The 20,551-nt window shown below is 46.1% G+C and overlaps 9 non-coding genes across 9 annotated transcripts; all 9 read right to left on the bottom strand.

Annotated features, from left to right (window-relative positions):
- Positions 1 to 410: 410 nt before the first annotated feature.
- LOC130315557 (U2 spliceosomal RNA) lies at positions 411 to 601 on the bottom strand. The gene has a single exon (XR_008863032.1). It is a non-coding gene; the product is annotated as a U2 spliceosomal RNA (small nuclear RNA).
- A 2,086-nt stretch (positions 602 to 2,687) lies between these two features.
- On the bottom strand, positions 2,688 to 2,878 carry LOC130315556 (U2 spliceosomal RNA). Its single transcript, XR_008863031.1, has one exon. It is a non-coding gene; the product is annotated as a U2 spliceosomal RNA (small nuclear RNA).
- A 2,089-nt stretch (positions 2,879 to 4,967) lies between these two features.
- On the bottom strand, positions 4,968 to 5,158 carry LOC130315555 (U2 spliceosomal RNA). The gene has a single exon (XR_008863030.1). It is a non-coding gene; the product is annotated as a U2 spliceosomal RNA (small nuclear RNA).
- Positions 5,159 to 7,245: 2,087 nt separating this feature from the next.
- LOC130315554 (U2 spliceosomal RNA) lies at positions 7,246 to 7,436 on the bottom strand. Its single transcript, XR_008863029.1, has one exon. It is a non-coding gene; the product is annotated as a U2 spliceosomal RNA (small nuclear RNA).
- A 2,089-nt stretch (positions 7,437 to 9,525) lies between these two features.
- LOC130315553 (U2 spliceosomal RNA) lies at positions 9,526 to 9,716 on the bottom strand. The gene has a single exon (XR_008863028.1). It is a non-coding gene; the product is annotated as a U2 spliceosomal RNA (small nuclear RNA).
- A 2,088-nt stretch (positions 9,717 to 11,804) lies between these two features.
- LOC130315551 (U2 spliceosomal RNA) lies at positions 11,805 to 11,995 on the bottom strand. The gene has a single exon (XR_008863027.1). It is a non-coding gene; the product is annotated as a U2 spliceosomal RNA (small nuclear RNA).
- A 2,088-nt stretch (positions 11,996 to 14,083) lies between these two features.
- LOC130315616 (U2 spliceosomal RNA) lies at positions 14,084 to 14,274 on the bottom strand. Its single transcript, XR_008863086.1, has one exon. It is a non-coding gene; the product is annotated as a U2 spliceosomal RNA (small nuclear RNA).
- Positions 14,275 to 16,361: 2,087 nt separating this feature from the next.
- LOC130315549 (U2 spliceosomal RNA) lies at positions 16,362 to 16,552 on the bottom strand. Its single transcript, XR_008863025.1, has one exon. It is a non-coding gene; the product is annotated as a U2 spliceosomal RNA (small nuclear RNA).
- Positions 16,553 to 18,639: 2,087 nt separating this feature from the next.
- LOC130315548 (U2 spliceosomal RNA) lies at positions 18,640 to 18,830 on the bottom strand. The gene has a single exon (XR_008863024.1). It is a non-coding gene; the product is annotated as a U2 spliceosomal RNA (small nuclear RNA).
- Between the last annotated feature and the right edge of the window lie 1,721 nt (positions 18,831 to 20,551).

Genomic DNA, 20,551 nt, shown 5'->3' with positions numbered 1-20,551 from the left:
TCCATCAAGTTCAACCAGGGAATTAAGGGGTAGGGGTGTGGCGCGATATTGGGGAAGGGATGAGATTTTATATTTCTTCATAAGCATTAATCTTATTTTGTCAATTAGGAACATTCAGCACCCACCCGCTATCAAGGCAGCTGCCTATCATGTCATGCCCTACCTGCACAGGTGTGCTGGCTACTCAAATGATCCAATTAAGGAGGCCATTTAGTCAGCAGCAGCAGAAGTCCTGTGCCTGGACGCTCCAACAGCGGCCAGACACAAGCAGAAGCAGAAGCAGCAGCAGCACCACCTTTTGTTTTTTGGCTGCAGCAGCAGCAGCAGCAAGGCCCACAGGGCTGGCTAGCTGGCTAGCCAGCAAGCAGGTAGCAATGAAAGTAGGAATCTTTCTTTTTAACCCTGTAAGGGGGTGGTGCACTGTACCCGAAGATACTGCCATATCGGGTCAATGCATAGGGCGACGGAAGCAAGCTTCGAAATCGGCCCCCGTTCTCAAAAATCCATTTAATATATGGTCCCCAGATAGGGGACGTATCAGATATTAAACTGATAAGAACAGATACTACACTTGATCTTAGCCAAAAGGCCGAGAAGCGATAACCGTGAAAGGGGCGGGCCCAACAAGGTCCCCTTCATGGGCACTATCACTGCTTGCTGTCAGGGAGGCTGCCAGACAATTTTCCATGCACACTCTGGGCTGGGGGGCAGTCAACCACCAGTACACACAGCAGAACCTAAACCCATACCATTATTGCTAAGCAGCAAGACAGGGGCCCATTGCACTCCCACGGGGCCTTTTTAAATGCAATCCATAACCCGGATTTGCCAGGAACCCTTCTTACTCCTCCTACTTGCATGTGACACTGGGCTTAGGATCTGCATAGGAAACACACACACAAGCACACACCTACCTTTGTTGCCTGCAGATGCCTCCTTGGCTGTCCCCAAACGGTATCAAACCAACACCCACGGGAAGCTGTAAGCATAGAGGACATGCCTGCACCCCATTGGACTTACCTGTGTGGGTTAAACCCGGGTTATTTGACAACCTATGGCGGTGATGGTTCTGCTCAGGCAGAGCAGTGCTGATGCTCCTCATAAAGCTGTCGCTGCTGTGAAGGTTCTAGGTGACATCACAAATCCCTATGGTTACATACACAACAAAGCTGGGTTGTTGTTGTTTACACTCTGCAAGGCCTGTGGAAGTGAGTGACATCATAGCACTGTAGTTCTGAGGGTTCTAGATGGATGCAACAATCTCCTGTTGCTTCTATGAAGGCCATAATAGACGACATCACCAAACAGCTCCATAGTCACATACACAGCAAAGGAGAGATGTTGTTTACACCTAGTGATGTCAGTGGTATTGAGTGACATCACAGCACAGTGCTAAGGCTCCTGGGCCTGGACACAGCAGCGGCTGCAATATCTCAACGGAGAATACGTTTATATATATGTGTGTGTGTGCGCGTATATATATATATATATATATATATATATATATATATATATATATTTCTCCGCCGAAATCACTTTTAAACCCATTTCCACCTTTTTTTCCCTTCTCTTCCTCTTACTTTTTTTTCACGTTTTTTTACGTTTTTCTCCTTTTCGCCTCTTTTCTGGGCGTATTATTCTTCTTTTTCTTCTTTTTTTTCGTCTAATGCATACCCCATCAGTGCAGCAATGCTTATTCAATACCGCCAGCAGATGGAGACACTGGGGGATAATTTTCTAAGGATTTATACTGATTTTTCCTGTCTGAATTTGTCGCACAGAAAGTTGCAGGCCAAATATGTGTGACATTTCTGCGACTTTAGCTTCTAGAGCATTTTTACAACATTATACATAGGTGCTGAATACATAAAAAGCGACTGTTCAGCGACAGACAAGTCGCATCGGCTGAAAGTAGGCCAGAATGTCAGTCCATGTTGGAGCAGGTTTAGATACAGTCTAAAGCATAGATCTCAAAGTCTGTGCACAGAATTTAGCAAGGGCCTCGCACCTTCTGATGCATCAGGTAGGTGCACAATAGCATAGCCTAACCCTCTGTACTTTGGTCTATATTGATGCGGGACATAGACAGCCAGCTGATGACCAATCCATTAGTGCAATGGATGGCTGGAAGCATTTGTCTTTGCCTTTGCAATACCACAGAAGCAATGCATGGTCAATGTACAGCAATGACACACCTGTGTGAACAGCCAGGAGACCCCCCCCCCCCATGTTATGTTACATAGTTACATAGTTAGTACGGTCGAAAAAAGACATATGTCCATCAAGTTCAACCAGGGAATTAAGGGGTAGGGGTGTGGCGCGATATTGGGGAAGGGATGAGATTTTATATTTCTTCATAAGCATTAATCTTATTTTGTCAATTAGGAACATTCAGCACCCACCCGCTATCAAGGCAGCTGCCTATCATGTCATGCCCTACCTGCACAGGTGTGCTGGCTACTCAAATGATCCAATTAAGGAGGCCATTTAGTCAGCAGCAGCAGAAGTCCTGTGCCTGGACGCTCCAACAGCGGCCAGACACAAGCAGAAGCAGAAGCAGCAGCAGCACCACCTTTTGTTTTTTGGCTGCAGCAGCAGCAGCAGCAAGGCCCACAGGGCTGGCTAGCTGGCTAGCCAGCAAGCAGGTAGCAATGAAAGTAGGAATCTTTCTTTTTAACCCTGTAAGGGGGTGGTGCACTGTACCCGAAGATACTGCCATATCGGGTCAATGCATAGGGCGACGGAAGCAAGCTTCGAAATCGGCCCCCGTTCTCAAAAATCCATTTAATATATGGTCCCCAGATAGGGGACGTATCAGATATTAAACTGATAAGAACAGATACTACACTTGATCTTAGCCAAAAGGCCGAGAAGCGATAACCGTGAAAGGGGCGGGCCCAACAAGGTCCCCTTCATGGGCACTATCACTGCTTGCTGTCAGGGAGGCTGCCAGACAATTTTCCATGCACACTCTGGGCTGGGGGGCAGTCAACCACCAGTACACACAGCAGAACCTAAACCCATACCATTATTGCTAAGCAGCAAGACAGGGGCCCATTGCACTCCCACGGGGCCTTTTTAAATGCAATCCATAACCCGGATTTGCCAGGAACCCTTCTTACTCCTCCTACTTGCATGTGACACTGGGCTTAGGATCTGCATAGGAAACACACACACAAGCACACACCTACCTTTGTTGCCTGCAGATGCCTCCTTGGCTGTCCCCAAACGGTATCAAACCAACACCCACGGGAAGCTGTAAGCATAGAGGACATGCCTGCACCCCATTGGACTTACCTGTGTGGGTTAAACCCGGGTTATTTGACAACCTATGGCGGTGATGGTTCTGCTCAGGCAGAGCAGTGCTGATGCTCCTCATAAAGCTGTCGCTGCTGTGAAGGTTCTAGGTGACATCACAAATCCCTATGGTTACATACACAACAAAGCTGGGTTGTTGTTGTTTACACTCTGCAAGGCCTGTGGAAGTGAGTGACATCATAGCACTGTAGTTCTGAGGGTTCTAGATGGATGCAACAATCTCCTGTTGCTTCTATGAAGGCCATAATAGACGACATCACCAAACAGCTCCATAGTCACATACACAGCAAAGGAGAGATGTTGTTTACACCTAGTGATGTCAGTGGTATTGAGTGACATCACAGCACAGTGCTAAGGCTCCTGGGCCTGGACACAGCAGCGGCTGCAATATCTCAACGGAGAATACGTTTATATATATGTGTGTGTGTGCGCGTATATATATATATATATATATATATATATATATATATATATATATATTTCTCCGCCGAAATCACTTTTAAACCCATTTCCACCTTTTTTTCCCTTCTCTTCCTCTTACTTTTTTTTCACGTTTTTTTACGTTTTTCTCCTTTTCGCCTCTTTTCTGGGCGTATTATTCTTCTTTTTCTTCTTTTTTTTCGTCTAATGCATACCCCATCAGTGCAGCAATGCTTATTCAATACCGCCAGCAGATGGAGACACTGGGGGATAATTTTCTAAGGATTTATACTGATTTTTCCTGTCTGAATTTGTCGCACAGAAAGTTGCAGGCCAAATATGTGTGACATTTCTGCGACTTTAGCTTCTAGAGCATTTTTACAACATTATACATAGGTGCTGAATACATAAAAAGCGACTGTTCAGCGACAGACAAGTCGCATCGGCTGAAAGTAGGCCAGAATGTCAGTCCATGTTGGAGCAGGTTTAGATACAGTCTAAAGCATAGATCTCAAAGTCTGTGCACAGAATTTAGCAAGGGCCTCGCACCTTCTGATGCATCAGGTAGGTGCACAATAGCATAGCCTAACCCTCTGTACTTTGGTCTATATTGATGCGGGACATAGACAGCCAGCTGATGACCAATCCATTAGTGCAATGGATGGCTGGAAGCATTTGTCTTTGCCTTTGCAATACCACAGAAGCAATGCATGGTCAATGTACAGCAATGACACACCTGTGTGAACAGCCAGGAGACCCCCCCCCCCCCATGTTATGTTACATAGTTACATAGTTAGTACGGTCGAAAAAAGACATATGTCCATCAAGTTCAACCAGGGAATTAAGGGGTAGGGGTGTGGCGCGATATTGGGGAAGGGATGAGATTTTATATTTCTTCATAAGCATTAATCTTATTTTGTCAATTAGGAACATTCAGCACCCACCCGCTATCAAGGCAGCTGCCTATCATGTCATGCCCTACCTGCACAGGTGTGCTGGCTACTCAAATGATCCAATTAAGGAGGCCATTTAGTCAGCAGCAGCAGAAGTCCTGTGCCTGGACGCTCCAACAGCGGCCAGACACAAGCAGAAGCAGAAGCAGCAGCAGCACCACCTTTTGTTTTTTGGCTGCAGCAGCAGCAGCAGCAAGGCCCACAGGGCTGGCTAGCTGGCTAGCCAGCAAGCAGGTAGCAATGAAAGTAGGAATCTTTCTTTTTAACCCTGTAAGGGGGTGGTGCACTGTACCCGAAGATACTGCCATATCGGGTCAATGCATAGGGCGACGGAAGCAAGCTTCGAAATCGGCCCCCGTTCTCAAAAATCCATTTAATATATGGTCCCCAGATAGGGGACGTATCAGATATTAAACTGATAAGAACAGATACTACACTTGATCTTAGCCAAAAGGCCGAGAAGCGATAACCGTGAAAGGGGCGGGCCCAACAAGGTCCCCTTCATGGGCACTATCACTGCTTGCTGTCAGGGAGGCTGCCAGACAATTTTCCATGCACACTCTGGGCTGGGGGGCAGTCAACCACCAGTACACACAGCAGAACCTAAACCCATACCATTATTGCTAAGCAGCAAGACAGGGGCCCATTGCACTCCCACGGGGCCTTTTTAAATGCAATCCATAACCCGGATTTGCCAGGAACCCTTCTTACTCCTCCTACTTGCATGTGACACTGGGCTTAGGATCTGCATAGGAAACACACACACAAGCACACACCTACCTTTGTTGCCTGCAGATGCCTCCTTGGCTGTCCCCAAACGGTATCAAACCAACACCCACGGGAAGCTGTAAGCATAGAGGACATGCCTGCACCCCATTGGACTTACCTGTGTGGGTTAAACCCGGGTTATTTGACAACCTATGGCGGTGATGGTTCTGCTCAGGCAGAGCAGTGCTGATGCTCCTCATAAAGCTGTCGCTGCTGTGAAGGTTCTAGGTGACATCACAAATCCCTATGGTTACATACACAACAAAGCTGGGTTGTTGTTGTTTACACTCTGCAAGGCCTGTGGAAGTGAGTGACATCATAGCACTGTAGTTCTGAGGGTTCTAGATGGATGCAACAATCTCCTGTTGCTTCTATGAAGGCCATAATAGACGACATCACCAAACAGCTCCATAGTCACATACACAGCAAAGGAGAGATGTTGTTTACACCTAGTGATGTCAGTGGTATTGAGTGACATCACAGCACAGTGCTAAGGCTCCTGGGCCTGGACACAGCAGCGGCTGCAATATCTCAACGGAGAATACGTTTATATATATGTGTGTGTGTGCGCGTATATATATATATATATATATATATATATATATATATATATATATTTCTCCGCCGAAATCACTTTTAAACCCATTTCCACCTTTTTTTCCCTTCTCTTCCTCTTACTTTTTTTTCACGTTTTTTTACGTTTTTCTCCTTTTCGCCTCTTTTCTGGGCGTATTATTCTTCTTTTTCTTCTTTTTTTTCGTCTAATGCATACCCCATCAGTGCAGCAATGCTTATTCAATACCGCCAGCAGATGGAGACACTGGGGGATAATTTTCTAAGGATTTATACTGATTTTTCCTGTCTGAATTTGTCGCACAGAAAGTTGCAGGCCAAATATGTGTGACATTTCTGCGACTTTAGCTTCTAGAGCATTTTTACAACATTATACATAGGTGCTGAATACATAAAAAGCGACTGTTCAGCGACAGACAAGTCGCATCGGCTGAAAGTAGGCCAGAATGTCAGTCCATGTTGGAGCAGGTTTAGATACAGTCTAAAGCATAGATCTCAAAGTCTGTGCACAGAATTTAGCAAGGGCCTCGCACCTTCTGATGCATCAGGTAGGTGCACAATAGCATAGCCTAACCCTCTGTACTTTGGTCTATATTGATGCGGGACATAGACAGCCAGCTGATGACCAATCCATTAGTGCAATGGATGGCTGGAAGCATTTGTCTTTGCCTTTGCAATACCACAGAAGCAATGCATGGTCAATGTACAGCAATGACACACCTGTGTGAACAGCCAGGAGACCCCCCCCCCCCCATGTTATGTTACATAGTTACATAGTTAGTACGGTCGAAAAAAGACATATGTCCATCAAGTTCAACCAGGGAATTAAGGGGTAGGGGTGTGGCGCGATATTGGGGAAGGGATGAGATTTTATATTTCTTCATAAGCATTAATCTTATTTTGTCAATTAGGAACATTCAGCACCCACCCGCTATCAAGGCAGCTGCCTATCATGTCATGCCCTACCTGCACAGGTGTGCTGGCTACTCAAATGATCCAATTAAGGAGGCCATTTAGTCAGCAGCAGCAGAAGTCCTGTGCCTGGACGCTCCAACAGCGGCCAGACACAAGCAGAAGCAGAAGCAGCAGCAGCACCACCTTTTGTTTTTTGGCTGCAGCAGCAGCAGCAGCAAGGCCCACAGGGCTGGCTAGCTGGCTAGCCAGCAAGCAGGTAGCAATGAAAGTAGGAATCTTTCTTTTTAACCCTGTAAGGGGGTGGTGCACTGTACCCGAAGATACTGCCATATCGGGTCAATGCATAGGGCGACGGAAGCAAGCTTCGAAATCGGCCCCCGTTCTCAAAAATCCATTTAATATATGGTCCCCAGATAGGGGACGTATCAGATATTAAACTGATAAGAACAGATACTACACTTGATCTTAGCCAAAAGGCCGAGAAGCGATAACCGTGAAAGGGGCGGGCCCAACAAGGTCCCCTTCATGGGCACTATCACTGCTTGCTGTCAGGGAGGCTGCCAGACAATTTTCCATGCACACTCTGGGCTGGGGGGCAGTCAACCACCAGTACACACAGCAGAACCTAAACCCATACCATTATTGCTAAGCAGCAAGACAGGGGCCCATTGCACTCCCACGGGGCCTTTTTAAATGCAATCCATAACCCGGATTTGCCAGGAACCCTTCTTACTCCTCCTACTTGCATGTGACACTGGGCTTAGGATCTGCATAGGAAACACACACACAAGCACACACCTACCTTTGTTGCCTGCAGATGCCTCCTTGGCTGTCCCCAAACGGTATCAAACCAACACCCACGGGAAGCTGTAAGCATAGAGGACATGCCTGCACCCCATTGGACTTACCTGTGTGGGTTAAACCCGGGTTATTTGACAACCTATGGCGGTGATGGTTCTGCTCAGGCAGAGCAGTGCTGATGCTCCTCATAAAGCTGTCGCTGCTGTGAAGGTTCTAGGTGACATCACAAATCCCTATGGTTACATACACAACAAAGCTGGGTTGTTGTTGTTTACACTCTGCAAGGCCTGTGGAAGTGAGTGACATCATAGCACTGTAGTTCTGAGGGTTCTAGATGGATGCAACAATCTCCTGTTGCTTCTATGAAGGCCATAATAGACGACATCACCAAACAGCTCCATAGTCACATACACAGCAAAGGAGAGATGTTGTTTACACCTAGTGATGTCAGTGGTATTGAGTGACATCACAGCACAGTGCTAAGGCTCCTGGGCCTGGACACAGCAGCGGCTGCAATATCTCAACGGAGAATACGTTTATATATATGTGTGTGTGTGCGCGTATATATATATATATATATATATATATATATATATATATATATATTTCTCCGCCGAAATCACTTTTAAACCCATTTCCACCTTTTTTTCCCTTCTCTTCCTCTTACTTTTTTTTCACGTTTTTTTACGTTTTTCTCCTTTTCGCCTCTTTTCTGGGCGTATTATTCTTCTTTTTCTTCTTTTTTTTCGTCTAATGCATACCCCATCAGTGCAGCAATGCTTATTCAATACCGCCAGCAGATGGAGACACTGGGGGATAATTTTCTAAGGATTTATACTGATTTTTCCTGTCTGAATTTGTCGCACAGAAAGTTGCAGGCCAAATATGTGTGACATTTCTGCGACTTTAGCTTCTAGAGCATTTTTACAACATTATACATAGGTGCTGAATACATAAAAAGCGACTGTTCAGCGACAGACAAGTCGCATCGGCTGAAAGTAGGCCAGAATGTCAGTCCATGTTGGAGCAGGTTTAGATACAGTCTAAAGCATAGATCTCAAAGTCTGTGCACAGAATTTAGCAAGGGCCTCGCACCTTCTGATGCATCAGGTAGGTGCACAATAGCATAGCCTAACCCTCTGTACTTTGGTCTATATTGATGCGGGACATAGACAGCCAGCTGATGACCAATCCATTAGTGCAATGGATGGCTGGAAGCATTTGTCTTTGCCTTTGCAATACCACAGAAGCAATGCATGGTCAATGTACAGCAATGACACACCTGTGTGAACAGCCAGGAGACCCCCCCCCCCCATGTTATGTTACATAGTTACATAGTTAGTACGGTCGAAAAAAGACATATGTCCATCAAGTTCAACCAGGGAATTAAGGGGTAGGGGTGTGGCGCGATATTGGGGAAGGGATGAGATTTTATATTTCTTCATAAGCATTAATCTTATTTTGTCAATTAGGAACATTCAGCACCCACCCGCTATCAAGGCAGCTGCCTATCATGTCATGCCCTACCTGCACAGGTGTGCTGGCTACTCAAATGATCCAATTAAGGAGGCCATTTAGTCAGCAGCAGCAGAAGTCCTGTGCCTGGACGCTCCAACAGCGGCCAGACACAAGCAGAAGCAGAAGCAGCAGCAGCACCACCTTTTGTTTTTTGGCTGCTGCAGCAGCAGCAGCAGCAAGGCCCACAGGGCTGGCTAGCTGGCTAGCCAGCAAGCAGGTAGCAATGAAAGTAGGAATCTTTCTTTTTAACCCTGTAAGGGGGTGGTGCACTGTACCCGAAGATACTGCCATATCGGGTCAATGCATAGGGCGACGGAAGCAAGCTTCGAAATCGGCCCCCGTTCTCAAAAATCCATTTAATATATGGTCCCCAGATAGGGGACGTATCAGATATTAAACTGATAAGAACAGATACTACACTTGATCTTAGCCAAAAGGCCGAGAAGCGATAACCGTGAAAGGGGCGGGCCCAACAAGGTCCCCTTCATGGGCACTATCACTGCTTGCTGTCAGGGAGGCTGCCAGACAATTTTCCATGCACACTCTGGGCTGGGGGGCAGTCAACCACCAGTACACACAGCAGAACCTAAACCCATACCATTATTGCTAAGCAGCAAGACAGGGGCCCATTGCACTCCCACGGGGCCTTTTTAAATGCAATCCATAACCCGGATTTGCCAGGAACCCTTCTTACTCCTCCTACTTGCATGTGACACTGGGCTTAGGATCTGCATAGGAAACACACACACAAGCACACACCTACCTTTGTTGCCTGCAGATGCCTCCTTGGCTGTCCCCAAACGGTATCAAACCAACACCCACGGGAAGCTGTAAGCATAGAGGACATGCCTGCACCCCATTGGACTTACCTGTGTGGGTTAAACCCGGGTTATTTGACAACCTATGGCGGTGATGGTTCTGCTCAGGCAGAGCAGTGCTGATGCTCCTCATAAAGCTGTCGCTGCTGTGAAGGTTCTAGGTGACATCACAAATCCCTATGGTTACATACACAACAAAGCTGGGTTGTTGTTGTTTACACTCTGCAAGGCCTGTGGAAGTGAGTGACATCATAGCACTGTAGTTCTGAGGGTTCTAGATGGATGCAACAATCTCCTGTTGCTTCTATGAAGGCCATAATAGACGACATCACCAAACAGCTCCATAGTCACATACACAGCAAAGGAGAGATGTTGTTTACACCTAGTGATGTCAGTGGTATTGAGTGACATCACAGCACAGTGCTAAGGCTCCTGGGCCTGGACACAGCAGCGGCTGCAATATCTCAACGGAGAATACGTTTATATATATGTGTGTGTGTGCGCGTATATATATATATATATATATATATATATATATATATTTCTCCGCCGAAATCACTTTTAAACCCATTTCCACCTTTTTTTCCCTTCTCTTCCTCTTACTTTTTTTTCACGTTTTTTTACGTTTTTTTACGTTTTTCTCCTTTTCGCCTCTTTTCTGGGCGTATTATTCTTCTTTTTCTTCTTTTTTTTCGTCTAATGCATACCCCATCAGTGCAGCAATGCTTATTCAATACCGCCAGCAGATGGAGACACTGGGGGATAATTTTCTAAGGATTTATACTGATTTTTCCTGTCTGAATTTGTCGCACAGAAAGTTGCAGGCCAAATATGTGTGACATTTCTGCGACTTTAGCTTCTAGAGCATTTTTACAACATTATACATAGGTGCTGAATACATAAAAAGCGACTGTTCAGCGACAGACAAGTCGCATCGGCTGAAAGTAGGCCAGAATGTCAGTCCATGTTGGAGCAGGTTTAGATACAGTCTAAAGCATAGATCTCAAAGTCTGTGCACAGAATTTAGCAAGGGCCTCGCACCTTCTGATGCATCAGGTAGGTGCACAATAGCATAGCCTAACCCTCTGTACTTTGGTCTATATTGATGCGGGACATAGACAGCCAGCTGATGACCAATCCATTAGTGCAATGGATGGCTGGAAGCATTTGTCTTTGCCTTTGCAATACCACAGAAGCAATGCATGGTCAATGTACAGCAATGACACACCTGTGTGAACAGCCAGGAGACCCCCCCCCCCCATGTTATGTTACATAGTTACATAGTTAGTACGGTCGAAAAAAGACATATGTCCATCAAGTTCAACCAGGGAATTAAGGGGTAGGGGTGTGGCGCGATATTGGGGAAGGGATGAGATTTTATATTTCTTCATAAGCATTAATCTTATTTTGTCAATTAGGAACATTCAGCACCCACCCGCTATCAAGGCAGCTGCCTATCATGTCATGCCCTACCTGCACAGGTGTGCTGGCTACTCAAATGATCCAATTAAGGAGGCCATTTAGTCAGCAGCAGCAGAAGTCCTGTGCCTGGACGCTCCAACAGCGGCCAGACACAAGCAGAAGCAGAAGCAGCAGCAGCACCACCTTTTGTTTTTTGGCTGCAGCAGCAGCAGCAGCAAGGCCCACAGGGCTGGCTAGCTGGCTAGCCAGCAAGCAGGTAGCAATGAAAGTAGGAATCTTTCTTTTTAACCCTGTAAGGGGGTGGTGCACTGTACCCGAAGATACTGCCATATCGGGTCAATGCATAGGGCGACGGAAGCAAGCTTCGAAATCGGCCCCCGTTCTCAAAAATCCATTTAATATATGGTCCCCAGATAGGGGACGTATCAGATATTAAACTGATAAGAACAGATACTACACTTGATCTTAGCCAAAAGGCCGAGAAGCGATAACCGTGAAAGGGGCGGGCCCAACAAGGTCCCCTTCATGGGCACTATCACTGCTTGCTGTCAGGGAGGCTGCCAGACAATTTTCCATGCACACTCTGGGCTGGGGGGCAGTCAACCACCAGTACACACAGCAGAACCTAAACCCATACCATTATTGCTAAGCAGCAAGACAGGGGCCCATTGCACTCCCACGGGGCCTTTTTAAATGCAATCCATAACCCGGATTTGCCAGGAACCCTTCTTACTCCTCCTACTTGCATGTGACACTGGGCTTAGGATCTGCATAGGAAACACACACACAAGCACACACCTACCTTTGTTGCCTGCAGATGCCTCCTTGGCTGTCCCCAAACGGTATCAAACCAACACCCACGGGAAGCTGTAAGCATAGAGGACATGCCTGCACCCCATTGGACTTACCTGTGTGGGTTAAACCCGGGTTATTTGACAACCTATGGCGGTGATGGTTCTGCTCAGGCAGAGCAGTGCTGATGCTCCTCATAAAGCTGTCGCTGCTGTGAAGGTTCTAGGTGACATCACAAATCCCTATGGTTACATACACAACAAAGCTGGGTTGTTGTTGTTTACACTCTGCAAGGCCTGTGGAAGTGAGTGACATCATAGCACTGTAGTTCTGAGGGTTCTAGATGGATGCAACAATCTCCTGTTGCTTCTATGAAGGCCATAATAGACGACATCACCAAACAGCTCCATAGTCACATACACAGCAAAGGAGAGATGTTGTTTACACCTAGTGATGTCAGTGGTATTGAGTGACATCACAGCACAGTGCTAAGGCTCCTGGGCCTGGACACAGCAGCGGCTGCAATATCTCAACGGAGAATACGTTTATATATATGTGTGTGTGTGCGCGTATATATATATATATATATATATATATATATATATATATATATATATTCTCCGCCGAAATCACTTTTAAACCCATTTCCACCTTTTTTTCCCTTCTCTTCCTCTTACTTTTTTTTCACGTTTTTTTACGTTTTTCTCCTTTTCGCCTCTTTTCTGGGCGTATTATTCTTCTTTTTCTTCTTTTTTTTCGTCTAATGCATACCCCATCAGTGCAGCAATGCTTATTCAATACCGCCAGCAGATGGAGACACTGGGGGATAATTTTCTAAGGATTTATACTGATTTTTCCTGTCTGAATTTGTCGCACAGAAAGTTGCAGGCCAAATATGTGTGACATTTCTGCGACTTTAGCTTCTAGAGCATTTTTACAACATTATACATAGGTGCTGAATACATAAAAAGCGACTGTTCAGCGACAGACAAGTCGCATCGGCTGAAAGTAGGCCAGAATGTCAGTCCATGTTGGAGCAGGTTTAGATACAGTCTAAAGCATAGATCTCAAAGTCTGTGCACAGAATTTAGCAAGGGCCTCGCACCTTCTGATGCATCAGGTAGGTGCACAATAGCATAGCCTAACCCTCTGTACTTTGGTCTATATTGATGCGGGACATAGACAGCCAGCTGATGACCAATCCATTAGTGCAATGGATGGCTGGAAGCATTTGTCTTTGCCTTTGCAATACCACAGAAGCAATGCATGGTCAATGTACAGCAATGACACACCTGTGTGAACAGCCAGGAGACCCCCCCCCCCCCATGTTATGTTACATAGTTACATAGTTAGTACGGTCGAAAAAAGACATATGTCCATCAAGTTCAACCAGGGAATTAAGGGGTAGGGGTGTGGCGCGATATTGGGGAAGGGATGAGATTTTATATTTCTTCATAAGCATTAATCTTATTTTGTCAATTAGGAACATTCAGCACCCACCCGCTATCAAGGCAGCTGCCTATCATGTCATGCCCTACCTGCACAGGTGTGCTGGCTACTCAAATGATCCAATTAAGGAGGCCATTTAGTCAGCAGCAGCAGAAGTCCTGTGCCTGGACGCTCCAACAGCGGCCAGACACAAGCAGAAGCAGAAGCAGCAGCAGCACCACCTTTTGTTTTTTGGCTGCAGCAGCAGCAGCAGCAAGGCCCACAGGGCTGGCTAGCTGGCTAGCCAGCAAGCAGGTAGCAATGAAAGTAGGAATCTTTCTTTTTAACCCTGTAAGGGGGTGGTGCACTGTACCCGAAGATACTGCCATATCGGGTCAATGCATAGGGCGACGGAAGCAAGCTTCGAAATCGTCCCCCGTTCTCAAAAATCCATTTAATATATGGTCCCCAGATAGGGGACGTATCAGATATTAAACTGATAAGAACAGATACTACACTTGATCTTAGCCAAAAGGCCGAGAAGCGATAACCGTGAAAGGGGCGGGCCCAACAAGGTCCCCTTCATGGGCACTATCACTGCTTGCTGTCAGGGAGGCTGCCAGACAATTTTCCATGCACACTCTGGGCTGGGGGGCAGTCAACCACCAGTACACACAGCAGAACCTAAACCCATACCATTATTGCTAAGCAGCAAGACAGGGGCCCATTGCACTCCCACGGGGCCTTTTTAAATGCAATCCATAACCCGGATTTGCCAGGAACCCTTCTTACTCCTCCTACTTGCATGTGACACTGGGCTTAGGATCTGCATAGGAAACACACACACAAGCACACACCTACCTTTGTTGCCTGCAGATGCCTCCTTGGCTGTCCCCAAACGGTATCAAACCAACACCCACGGGAAGCTGTAAGCATAGAGGACATGCCTGCACCCCATTGGACTTACCTGTGTGGGTTAAACCCGGGTTATTTGACAACCTATGGCGGTGATGGTTCTGCTCAGGCAGAGCAGTGCTGATGCTCCTCATAAAGCTGTCGCTGCTGTGAAGGTTCTAGGTGACATCACAAATCCCTATGGTTACATACACAACAAAGCTGGGTTGTTGTTGTTTACACTCTGCAAGGCCTGTGGAAGTGAGTGACATCATAGCACTGTAGTTCTGAGGGTTCTAGATGGATGCAACAATCTCCTGTTGCTTCTATGAAGGCCATAATAGACGACATCACCAAACAGCTCCATAGTCACATACACAGCAAAGGAGAGATGTTGTTTACACCTAGTGATGTCAGTGGTATAGAGTGACATCACAGCACAGTGCTAAGGCTCCTGGGCCTGGACACAGCAGCGGCTGCAATATCTCAACGGAGAATACGTTTATATATATGTGTGTGTGTGCGCGTATATATATATATATATATATATATATATATATATATATATATATTTCTCCGCCGAAATCACTTTTAAACCCATTTCCACCTTTTTTTCCCTTCTCTTCCTCTTACTTTTTTTTCACGTTTTTTTACGTTTTTCTCCTTTTCGCCTCTTTTCTGGGCGTATTATTCTTCTTTTTCTTCTTTTTTTTCGTCTAATGCATACCCCATCAGTGCAGCAATGCTTATTCAATACCGCCAGCAGATGGAGACACTGGGGGATAATTTTCTAAGGATTTATACTGATTTTTCCTGTCTGAATTTGTCGCACAGAAAGTTGCAGGCCAAATATGTGTGACATTTCTGCGACTTTAGCTTCTAGAGCATTTTTACAACATTATACATAGGTGCTGAATACATAAAAAGCGACTGTTCAGCGACAGACAAGTCGCATCGGCTGAAAGTAGGCCAGAATGTCAGTCCATGTTGGAGCAGGTTTAGATACAGTCTAAAGCATAGATCTCAAAGTCTGTGCACAGAATTTAGCAAGGGCCTCGCACCTTCTGATGCATCAGGTAGGTGCACAATAGCATAGCCTAACCCTCTGTACTTTGGTCTATATTGATGCGGGACATAGACAGCCAGCTGATGACCAATCCATTAGTGCAATGGATGGCTGGAAGCATTTGTCTTTGCCTTTGCAATACCACAGAAGCAATGCATGGTCAATGTACAGCAATGACACACCTGTGTGAACAGCCAGGAGACCCCCCCCCCCCCATGTTATGTTACATAGTTACATAGTTAGTACGGTCGAAAAAAGACATATGTCCATCAAGTTCAACCAGGGAATTAAGGGGTAGGGGTGTGGCGCGATATTGGGGAAGGGATGAGATTTTATATTTCTTCATAAGCATTAATCTTATTTTGTCAATTAGGAACATTCAGCACCCACCCGCTATCAAGGCAGCTGCCTATCATGTCATGCCCTACCTGCACAGGTGTGCTGGCTACTCAAATGATCCAATTAAGGAGGCCATTTAGTCAGCAGCAGCAGAAGTCCTGTGCCTGGACGCTCCAACAGCGGCCAGACACAAGCAGAAGCAGAAGCAGCAGCAGCACCACCTTTTGTTTTTTGGCTGCAGCAGCAGCAGCAGCAAGGCCCACAGGGCTGGCTAGCTGGCTAGCCAGCAAGCAGGTAGCAATGAAAGTAGGAATCTTTCTTTTTAACCCTGTAAGGGGGTGGTGCACTGTACCCGAAGATACTGCCATATCGGGTCAATGCATAGGGCGACGGAAGCAAGCTTCGAAATCGGCCCCCGTTCTCAAAAATCCATTTAATATATGGTCCCCAGATAGGGGACGTATCAGATATTAAACTGATAAGAACAGATACTACACTTGATCTTAGCCAAAAGGCCGAGAAGCGATAACCGTGAAAGGGGCGGGCCCAACAAGGTCCCCTTCATGGGCACTATCACTGCTTGCTGTCAGGGAGGCTGCCAGACAATTTTCCATGCACACTCTGGGCTGGGGGGCAGTCAACCACCAGTACACACAGCAGAACCTAAACCCATACCATTATTGCTAAGCAGCAAGACAGGGGCCCATTGCACTCCCACGGGGCCTTTTTAAATGCAATCCATAACCCGGATTTGCCAGGAACCCTTCTTACTCCTCCTACTTGCATGTGACACTGGGCTTAGGATCTGCATAGGAAACACACACACAAGCACACACCTACCTTTGTTGCCTGCAGATGCCTCCTTGGCTGTCCCCAAACGGTATCAAACCAACACCCACGGGAAGCTGTAAGCATAGAGGACATGCCTGCACCCCATTGGACTTACCTGTGTGGGTTAAACCCGGGTTATTTGACAACCTATGGCGGTGATGGTTCTGCTCAGGCAGAGCAGTGCTGATGCTCCTCATAAAGCTGTCGCTGCTGTGAAGGTTCTAGGTGACATCACAAATCCCTATGGTTACATACACAACAAAGCTGGGTTGTTGTTGTTTACACTCTGCAAGGCCTGTGGAAGTGAGTGACATCATAGCACTGTAGTTCTGAGGGTTCTAGATGGATGCAACAATCTCCTGTTGCTTCTATGAAGGCCATAATAGACGACATCACCAAACAGCTCCATAGTCACATACACAGCAAAGGAGAGATGTTGTTTACACCTAGTGATGTCAGTGGTATTGAGTGACATCACAGCACAGTGCTAAGGCTCCTGGGCCTGGACACAGCAGCGGCTGCAATATCTCAACGGAGAATACGTTTATATATATGTGTGTGTGTGCGCGTATATATATATATATATATATATATATATATATATATATATATATTTCTCCGCCGAAATCACTTTTAAACCCATTTCCACCTTTTTTTCCCTTCTCTTCCTCTTACTTTTTTTTCACGTTTTTTTACGTTTTTCTCCTTTTCGCCTCTTTTCTGGGCGTATTATTCTTCTTTTTCTTCTTTTTTTTCGTCTAATGCATACCCCATCAGTGCAGCAATGCTTATTCAATACCGCCAGCAGATGGAGACACTGGGGGATAATTTTCTAAGGATTTATACTGATTTTTCCTGTCTGAATTTGTCTCACAGAAAGTTGCAGGCCAAATATGTGTGACATTTCTGCGACTTTAGCTTCTAGAGCATTTTTACAACATTATACATAGGTGCTGAATACATAAAAAGCGACTGTTCAGCGACAGACAAGTCGCATCGGCTGAAAGTAGGCCAGAATGTCAGTCCATGTTGGAGCAGGTTTAGATACAGTCTAAAGCATAGATCTCAAAGTCTGTGCACAGAATTTAGCAAGGGCCTCGCACCTTCTGATGCATCAGGTAGGTGCACAATAGCATAGCCTAACCCTCTGTACTTTGGTCTATATTGATGCGGGACATAGACAGCCAGCTGATGACCAATCCATTAGTGCAATGGATGGCTGGAAGCATTTGTCTTTGCCTTTGCAATACCACAGAAGCAATGCATGGTCAATGTACAGCAATGACACACCTGTGTGAACAGCCAGGAGACCCCCCCCCCCCCATGTTATGTTACATAGTTACATAGTTAGTACGGTCGAAAAAAGACATATGTCCATCAAGTTCAACCAGGGAATTAAGGGGTAGGGGTGTGGCGCGATATTGGGGAAGGGATGAGATTTTATATTTCTTCATAAGCATTAATCTTATTTTGTCAATTAGGAACATTCAGCACCCACCCGCTATCAAGGCAGCTGCCTATCATGTCATGCCCTACCTGCACAGGTGTGCTGGCTACTCAAATGATCCAATTAAGGAGGCCATTTAGTCAGCAGCAGCAGAAGTCCTGTGCCTGGACGCTCCAACAGCGGCCAGACACAAGCAGAAGCAGAAGCAGCAGCAGCACCACCTTTTGTTTTTTGGCTGCAGCAGCAGCAGCAGCAAGGCCCACAGGGCTGGCTAGCTGGCTAGCCAGCAAGCAGGTAGCAATGAAAGTAGGAATCTTTCTTTTTAACCCTGTAAGGGGGTGGTGCACTGTACCCGAAGATACTGCCATATCGGGTCAATGCATAGGGCGACGGAAGCAAGCTTCGAAATCGGCCCCCGTTCTCAAAAATCCATTTAATATATGGTCCCCAGATAGGGGACGTATCAGATATTAAACTGATAAGAACAGATACTACACTTGATCTTAGCCAAAAGGCCGAGAAGCGATAACCGTGAAAGGGGCGGGCCCAACAAGGTCCCCTTCATGGGCACTATCACTGCTTGCTGTCAGGGAGGCTGCCAGACAATTTTCCATGCACACTCTGGGCTGGGGGGCAGTCAACCACCAGTACACACAGCAGAACCTAAACCCATACCATTATTGCTAAGCAGCAAGACAGGGGCCCATTGCACTCCCACGGGGCCTTTTTAAATGCAATCCATAACCCGGATTTGCCAGGAACCCTTCTTACTCCTCCTACTTGCATGTGACACTGGGCTTAGGATCTGCATAGGAAACACACACACAAGCACACACCTACCTTTGTTGCCTGCAGATGCCTCCTTGGCTGTCCCCAAACGGTATCAAACCAACACCCACGGGAAGCTGTAAGCATAGAGGACATGCCTGCACCCCATTGGACTTACCTGTGTGGGTTAAACCCGGGTTATTTGACAACCTATGGCGGTGATGGTTCTGCTCAGGCAGAGCAGTGCTGATGCTCCTCATAAAGCTGTCGCTGCTGTGAAGGTTCTAGGTGACATCACAAATCCCTATGGTTACATACACAACAAAGCTGGGTTGTTGTTGTTTACACTCTGCAAGGCCTGTGGAAGTGAGTGACATCATAGCACTGTAGTTCTGAGGGTTCTAGATGGATGCAACAATCTCCTGTTGCTTCTATGAAGGCCATAATAGACGACATCACCAAACAGCTCCATAGTCACATACACAGCAAAGGAGAGATGTTGTTTACACCTAGTGATGTCAGTGGTATTGAGTGACATCACAGCACAGTGCTAAGGCTCCTGGGCCTGGACACAGCAGCGGCTGCAATATCTCAACGGAGAATACGTTTATATATATGTGTGTGTGTGCGCATATATTATATATATATATATATATATATATATATATATATATTTCTCCGCCGAAATCACTTTTAAACCCATTTCCACCTTTTTTTCCCTTCTCTTCCTCTTACTTTTTTTTCACGTTTTTTTACGTTTTTCTCCTTTTCGCCTCTTTTCTGGGCGTATTATTCTTCTTTTTCTTCTTTTTTTTCATCTAATGCATACCCCATCAGTGCAGCAATGCTAATTCAATACCGCCAGCAGATGGAGACACTGGGGGATAATTTTCTAAGGATTTATACTGATTTTTCCTGTCTGAATTTGTCGCACAGAAAGTTGCAGGCCAAATATGTGTGACATTTCTGCGACTTTAGCTTCTAGAGCATTTTTACAACATTATACATAGGTGCTGAATACATAAAAAGCGACTGTTCAGCGACAGACAAGTCGCATCGGCTGAAAGTAGGCCAGAATGTCAGTCCATGTTGGAGCAGGTTTAGATACAGTCTAAAGCATAGATCTCAAAGTCTGTGCACAGAATTTAGCAAGGGCCTCGCACCTTCTGATGCATCAGGTAGGTGCACAATAGCATAGCCTAACCCTCTGTACTTTGGTCTATATTGATGCGGGACATAGACAGCCAGCTGATGACCAATCCATTAGTGCAATGGATGGCTGGAAGCATTTGTCTTTGCCTTTGCAATACCACAGAAGCAATGCATGGTCAATGTACAGCAATGACACACCTGTGTGAACAGCCAGGAGACCCCCCCCCCCCATGTTATGTTACATAGTTACATAGTTAGTACGGTCGAAAAAAGACATATGTCCATCAAGTTCAACCAGGGAATTAAGGGGTAGGGGTGTGGCGCGATA

The sequence above is a fragment of the Hyla sarda genome, unplaced genomic scaffold, assembly GCF_029499605.1.
Source record: "Hyla sarda isolate aHylSar1 unplaced genomic scaffold, aHylSar1.hap1 scaffold_188, whole genome shotgun sequence".
NCBI classification, from domain to species: domain Eukaryota; kingdom Metazoa; phylum Chordata; class Amphibia; order Anura; family Hylidae; genus Hyla; species Hyla sarda.
The sequence above is the reverse complement of the archived record's forward strand: the minus strand, read 5'-3'. Positions and strand labels throughout refer to the sequence as shown.